The sequence below is a fragment of the Vigna unguiculata genome, chromosome 6 (assembly GCF_037176805.1).
Source record: "Vigna unguiculata cultivar grain cowpea cultivar isolate G323 ecotype 2 chromosome 6, ASM3717680v1, whole genome shotgun sequence".
NCBI classification, from domain to species: Eukaryota; Viridiplantae; Streptophyta; class Magnoliopsida; order Fabales; family Fabaceae; genus Vigna; species Vigna unguiculata.
The window spans coordinates 13,947,815-13,956,205 of NC_140797.1; positions in this window are offsets into that span (position 1 = coordinate 13,947,815).

Here is an 8,391-nt window from a genome sequence, read left to right on the forward strand (position 1 = left end):
GAAAACATGATCTCCTTCTTCAAACTCAATGGGTTTCCTTCGTTTGTCATAGTAACTTTTTTGCCTATCTTGAGAAGTTTTCATCTTTTCCCTGATCATTTTAATTTTATCAGTTGCTTGTTGAATTACCTCTGGACCCAAAACTAAGGAATTTCCATTCTCATACCAACACAACGGGGTTCTACATCTTCTCCCATATAGAGCCTCATATGGAGCCATTCCTATGCTTGAGTGGAAACTGTTGTTATAAGTGAACTCTATAAGTGGTAGAAATTTCTCCCAACTTTCAGTTTGTTCTAAAACACAGGCTCTCAACAAGTCTTCTAAAGATTGGATAGTCCTTTCTGATTGTCCATCAGTTTGAGGGTGATAAGCTGAACTAAGCCTAACTTTTGTTCCCAAGGATTTTTGTAAGCTATCCCAAAATCTAGATGTGAAACGAGGGTCTCTATCAGAAATTATACTAGAAGGTACTCCATGCAGCTTGATAATTTCTTTTATGTACAAATGAGCTAACTTTTCTAAAGAAAATCTAATATTAATAGGTAGAAAGTGAGCAGATTTTGTTAATCTATCTACAATGACCCAAATTGCATCATGACCAGACACAGTCTTTGGTAAACCTGTCACAAAATCCATGGATATGCTTTCCCATTTCCATTCTGGGATATCTAAAGATTGTAGTTCCCCATAAGGCTTTCAATGTTCAACTTTTGTTTTCTGACACACTAGACAATGTGCGACGAACTACACCACTGCTTTCTTCATCCCAGACCACCAAAACATTTTCTTCAAGTCTTGATACATCTTTGTAGCACCCGGATGAATACTTAAGCTACTCTTATGAGCTTCTTCCATTATCAGCTTCCTCAACTCTTCTTCTGTAGGTATGCAAATTCTATCTTTAAACTTGACGATTCCATTTGAATCCTTGTGGAATTTATATTCCTTTCCTTCAACTTTTGCCATCAACTTTTCTTGCCAAAATTGATCTCTTTCTTGAGCTCTCTTTATTTCTTCTAAGAATTCACTTGATATTTTTAACATTCCTAAGCATATGCTATTGGGTTTAAGCTTTACAGCTAAGTTCAAGTCTCTGAATGATTCTATCAAATCCAATTCTTTCACCATCATCATAGATGCATGTATAGACTTTCGACTCAAAGCATTCGCAACAACATTTGCTTTCCCAAGGTGATATTGCAACTCAAAGTCGTAATCCTTAAGAAATTCCATCCATCTACGTTGTCTCATGTTTAGTTCTTTCTGATCAAAAAGGTACTTCAAACTTTTATGGTCACTAAAAACTTCAAACCTTGCTCCATACAAGTAATGTCTCCATATTTTCAATGCAAACACCACTACAGCTAATTCCAAATCATGTGTAGGATAATTAAGCTCATATTGCTTGAGTTGTCGTGAAGCATAAGCTGCAACTTTGCTTTCTTGCATCAACACACATCCTAATCCTTGTCCACATGCATCACAATATACCTCAAAATTTTTTGTAGGGTCAGGAAGGATTAAAACAGGTGCAGATGTTAATTTTTTCTTCAACTCTTGAAAACTAAACTCACATGCTTCATTCCATTCGAAAGGTTGTCCCTTACGTGTTAACTTAGTCAAATGCAATGCTAATTTAGAAAATCCTTCAATGAATTTTCTATAATAGCCTGCTAATCCTAAGAAACTACATATTTCTGTGATATTCTTTGGTTGTTCCCAGAGCAATACCGCTTGAACCTTTGAGGGGTCAACTGCAATGCCATTTTGTGATATCACATGACCCAAAAATTGAACTTCTCTCAACCAGAATTCATACTTTGACCATTTTCCATAAAATTGTCTTTCTCTTAGAATTTGTAACACAATCCTCAAATGTCTCATGTTCTTCATGATTTTTGGAATAAATTAAAATGTCGTCAATGAAAACAACCACAAATTTATCCAAAAAATCATGAAAAATACGGTTCATATAATCCATAAAACTGGCAAGAGCATTGGTCACACCAAAAGGCATTACCAAGTACTCATAATGACCGTATCTTGTCCTAAATGCTGTCTTTTGAATATCTTCCACCTTGACTCGAATCTGATGATAGCTAGATTTTAAGTCAATTTTGGAATATACCACAGCTCCTCTCAATTGATCCATCAAATCATCAATCCTTGGTAGAGGGTATTTGTTCTTAATGGTGCTTTTGTTAAGCTGACGATAATCCACACACAACCTCATTGTTCCATCCTTTTTCTTGACTAACAATACTGGTGCACCCCATGGAGAAACACTAGGTCTGATGAATTGTTTATCCAACAATTCTCCTATTTATTTTTTCAATTCTGCTAACTCTAGAGGTGACATCCTATAAGGGGCTATAGACACAGGTCTTGATCCTGGTACCAAGTCTATAGTGAATTCTATTTCTCTTTGTGGAGGTAACCCAGGGACATCCTCAGGGAAAACATCAAGATACTCACAAACAACAGGAAACTTATTAATGTTTGGAATTTCCTTGACTTTTAAAGAAGTTAAGATCATGTATACTTGAGATCCTTTTGGGATTTCATTGTGGTTGGTAGTACTCTCTTTTAATTCCTTTGAGTCAAAAACTTCACCTATGTGTGATTCAAAAATTAAAGTCTTATCGTGACAGTTTAGGAGAACATGGTTGGAAGATAACCAGTCCATTCCAAGAACAATATCCAAATGAGACAAGGGTAGACATATAAGATTTACAGAAAATTTTCTATTCCCTATAGAAATATGACAATTTGTGCATGCAAGTGAAGTGGTGACTGGAACATTGCTAGGAGTAGACACAGTTAAATCATATGGCAATAAAGAGACATGTAACTTTATATGTTTGACACATTCATGTGATATGAAAGAATGAGTAGCACCTGAATCATATAGTACATTAACGAGGTGACCATTTATGATGCATTTACCTTGGATTAAATCTTCAGATTGAACAGCTTCAGTACCATTCATCGTGAAGACTCTCCCAGTTGTCTTTGGTCTTCCAAGTTGATTCTTTCCTCTATTGATGCTTCCTCCACTTCCTTGCTCCTTAATTAACTCTTTGCATTCATTACGATAATGACCCAACTTCCCACAATTGAAGCAAGTTATAGTCCTTGTGGCGCAGTTTCTTGACAGATGAGGTCCTCCACAGTGGAAACATTTGATAGGGTGGGTTGCGCCTGAATTATTGGCAAGAGAGAAATGTTTTTGTCCTGAAGAATTCCAGGAAGCATGAGATGTACGTTGGTAGGGTTTCTTCTTATTAAAATCATTTCTTTTATGCCTCAAAGGCCCTCCTTGTCTCCACTGAGTTTGTCTTGCTTTAGTATCATCCTCATAAATCCTACAACGATTAACAAGAGTAGGAAAGGAAGAAATCTCTAAATAACCAACTGCTTGTTTAATATCAGGTCTCAGTCCACTTTCAAACTTGGAACAACGGGAACGTTCATCAACTCTATCATGAAAGTAAGTACAAAATTTGGACAATTCGTCAAACTTTGCTGCATATTCTCCTACAGACATGATTCCTTGACGAAGATTAAGGAATTCAACTTCTTTTCTCCTTCTAAGATCCTCTGGAAAATATTTTTCAAGAAACTTTTGTTTAAAGACTTCCCAAGTAATTTCTCTCCCTTCATCCTCCAATTGTTGTTTTGTAAATCTCCACCAGTTTTCAGCTTCTTCAACGAGCATAAATGTAGCAAATGTGACTCTATTTGCATCTGCACACGTCATTGCGATGAAAATTTTCTCAATTTCTGCTATCCATGATTGAGCACCTTCAGGATTAAATCCCCCTTTAAATTTTTGTGGATTATTCCTACGAAAAGTTTCTAATCCTTGATTTTCCATGGGTTCAACATTTTGTTTTTGGCTCATATTTTCCAGGACAATTGTCATTCTTTCCAACAATTCATTGGTAATGTTTAGTCCGTTATCCATCTTCTCCTGAAAGAATGAACAATTTCTTTAGTTTTCTTTAGATTTTTTTTTAACTATTGTTAAAACTTATCTTTACTACAAGAATTAATTGTTGTTATTACTTACTTTTATTAGTCTACTTATCTTGCATTTCTCCTTTACAAGAAAAATGTAAGAACAAACAACTTGCACCTCTACTTACTAGTAGAGACTACAAACATGGAAGACACCATACCCAAGGTCTTGACAGAAGGAACTGCTCTGATACCACTAAATGTGACACCCCGACTACTATACTAAATAATTATTATTTGATAAAAAGATATGGAATTAATTTTTTTTTTACCATAAAATTATCCTTGAGAGAACATTAATAATAACATAACTTCATATTTATATATATAGTTTACATCTCTATAATTGTTCATGAAATATTACAAAAATATATATTTGTAAAATATTAAGAGTTCTACATCAGAATAAAAGATTATCTATATTTTTAATATCTCCTAAATAGAAATTATCCATGAGTCAATCTTCAGAAGATCCACCAATATGAGTCAATCTTCAGAAGATCCACCAATAATATCCCGAACAACTCTCACTGAGCAGGTTCCTCTTCTGCTCATGCAACAGGTACATATGAAAGAAAAATATGAAAGGAGTGAGGTCTTTATAAGCCTTAAATATCAATCTTAATAAACTCAACAAACAATGCAGACACCGGGGGCCTAGATTTGGACCCACAACCACAAAACTTGATCTTGTTTTACCAGACATATGGATCCATATTTCACTTTTGATGATCCAATCTGAACATCAAAAGTTACTTTGGGAAGTGATTAAGTAGTTGAGTATTTCTCATAAAATATTGGTACAATCATAATTATTTCTTTCTCGAGAATATTAGCCATTCATCGGCTCACAAAAGAGATATATACTCACTACCTAACCTTGGCGATGCCGAGCAGGTATCGGATAGTCCCAAGTTTGGCCTATGAATATCCTAGTCCAGTGCGCTATTCTGAACTATCCAGATATCCATATATTATATTTGTTTTGTTTTATTCTTATTGTTATTTTCAATAAGTTAAATTTACATCATGATAAAATATATTTTTAATGTTTAAACTACATCATAATAAAATACGAAACATTAGTAAAAAAAAATATAATTTTTCTAAGCGTTTTATTTAAAATAAATAATACAGTATATTAAAAATAGGGATGTTACACAGAGGTCATGAAGAAATTGAAGAATCGGGCTCGGGCCCAATTAAGGAATGATGTTGGCACGCGTGTGCTGAAGAAACCCTAGCGACGTTCCAGGTGAAAGAAAGCAGAGGCAATGTTGGATTTAGATGGATTGCACACGAGATTTCTAAAAGTAATTGCGGCCTGAAGCGGCTATCTCGGCCCATTGCTGTAATGTGAATGAACATTTTAAGAAAAGGGAGCCACACGGGAGAGCAGAGATGGTGCAGGTTGGGCTTAGGCCCAATGATGCTAATTCACGAGAAAATTGGCTAGTGTGATAACTGGAAGTGCACGGAAGATTAACTATCCAGGCGCAGTAGGAATTGGGTCGTGGATGGAGACTTATTCACGCCCACATATGGTGATGAATATTGACGTGAAGCAAGAGGTGTGGCTGGATCCGTGTGATGCGCTGGAGAAACAATTGAAGAAGCGTGTGATTGTTGGTGTAAAGGAGAGTTGGGCCGCAGGCCCAATGCCAATTCTTCAATAATTGGAAGCTTTAGAAAATAGGCTGCATTTAGCAAACAAACCCAATTAGACACATTTATTTAATTCAAATAAAAGAAAATTAAAAGAAATTGAAAAGAATGGCCTAGGCGTTGGCCCAATGCTATAAGCCTTATAGGGATCACATCATCCCCTCCCCCTGAAGAAGATATGTCCTCAGATCTAGAGGTTTATTAAAGGCCCACAGCAACGAAAGTTAAACTTCCACCAGGATCAAAAACATTTCTGCAGTAGTCATCAAATAAAATTATAATGAAATCATAATGACCTTGCAGTAAAATTGGATGGAAAATTTGTGAAAATGGGCCTTTGAAGATTGAAAAAGATGGTATTAGGCCCATTGGACAAAAGGAATGTTTTACACTTTGACTAAGATGATTTTTGAAAAGAATTTTAATGTCAAAGTGTGTTTTGGAAAAACATGTTGAGGAGGATGAAATAAGGAAATGAGATGGAGAACAAAATTTTTGAGAACAAAGCAAAACAAAAGATTTAATGAAAAAGTGAGTAGAGTTTAAAGATGGGAAAACTCCCTTTGAAAATGGAATCTTCATGTAAGGAATTGGTGAAGAATTGATCACCAAATCCCTAACATAGAGTTCTTTTTCCTCTTTTGAAATGCACTTTAACTTTACCACTTGTGATTGTTTTGCAAGATTACTCTCTTGTTTTATTTTCTCTCTTTCCTCTAATTCTTTTCTCTCATTGTCTTCTTTAGCCTCTTTTTCTTCCTCTCTTTTTTTTCTTCTCTTTTATCTCTTTTTCCTCTTGTTCTTGTTGAGCACAAAACATCTCAAACTGTTCTTTTACTCGCTTTTTTTCAAGCTTTTGATGGTTAGCTTGCTCTCTCTTGTATTTTTCTCTCTTTCTTTGTTCACTCAAGAGCAAGTCTAAATTATGCTTAAAATCTTTTTCTAGTCTAGAAAACTTAGCAATGTTTTGGATGAATGCATCCCCAATATCAATGAAGTCTTCTATCCTAGCTTGTTGTGCTTTAGTGATCCTAAATGAAAGGGGTATGAAATGTTTCCACATGTGTTTTTAATTCATAAAATGTATTGATGCATGATATTCTCCCTTTTTTCACTAGATATTGCCTCTCTTGCCATCAATCAAATGCACGTCCTACAAATCTAGATGTAACATGCCTAAGAATGTCTATATGACTATATTTACTAAACAAAGGTTGCACCAATTTTTCAGTATCCGACATCCAATCTTTAAATGATATTGGTCCTATATCTTCCCCAAAGAATGGAATGTCACTATGAATGGTATGATGCAACTCATGACTACTATGTCTACCTAAATGCACACTATTATGCCTATCCACATGCATACAACTAGAAGAAGAAAAACTCATTTTGAAACAATTGTAGCAAAACAATTTTTCACAAAGTTCATGAATTTCTAAAGAGAAAATAGTGGAAAAGAATTCTAGAGATACTCCCAGGAAAAGGAGGTGAGTCACATGGACAAGCTTAGGAACCAAGCCTTTCCTAGCCAGAGATCTCTAAAATGCTTTCACAAAATTTCTCAATAAAAATACAAATGAAGCAGATTGTGTGAAAAACAAATTGACAAAGTATGTGAAAAGAGTGCAAACTTAATGACCAAAAGAAGGTCAACTAGGTGTGAAACAGATGGCACCTAGATATCACGGGACCTAGAACAGAAATACAACCATACAAAGCATGCAAAACAGAACCTGGACATTGAAACACAGATCATAAAAGCTAAAAACATAAAAACTGGAATCGTAAAAACTGAAAACATAAACTAGACGAAAATCCTAAGTGAAAATTCAATTGGCCTTTGGAACCCCTTGAATCTCACACTAAACATGCTTAAACTATTACAATTAAATGCTAAGGATGGGATTGCTCTAAAGCATTTTCCCACCTAAGCCAAATAAAGGAGAAAACTGAAATCTGAAAGAAAAAATTTACAAAACCACCTTCAAGAAGAGGCTTTACCTGCAAGGATTTCCAAAACAGTGAGTTGGAAGCAAAGTGAACCAAGAGCATGCACAATCTTCCACTTAAGAATAACAAAGCAGAAAGCAATAAAAGCTCAAATGGAAGAAGTGGACAACATCAAGTGAAAGATTAAATGACAAACTAAATGGAATAATCCAAGAATACAAGCAAGAAACAAGCTAAGAATTAAAGGTGGCACACAAAAGGATCCTAAGGAATGTGTCTAGAATAAGATGAATAAAACCAAACTCAAACAAAGACTCAAATTAAGTTGAATCAAGAACATATGCAAATTGTATTTGAAATGGATAGTCAAGACCAACTTTGTGAACTGTTTTGCCTCCCTTTCTTTTCACTCAAATAACTCAAAGACTATCTTTCATTCCAGATTTTCTCATCATATTTTCTTTCTTTTTTTTTTATTTCGAGATTTTTTTTTCAACTCACATATATCGCATATGCATCTTTTCCCTTAAATCACAGTTCACTTGAATTGCAATTTTAACAAGTCCATTCAAACTATCAATTGCATATGGCAAATGACAAGGATCCAACTCAAAAACAATGATGAAAGCACATACATGACAAAAAAAAAACTCGATAGTGTAGTAAGAGTCAACTAGAGGCAGCAGGCTTTGAGGCAATCAAACATGTGCATCAATAAAAACCAAACTGGAAGGAACTTGATAAAACAGA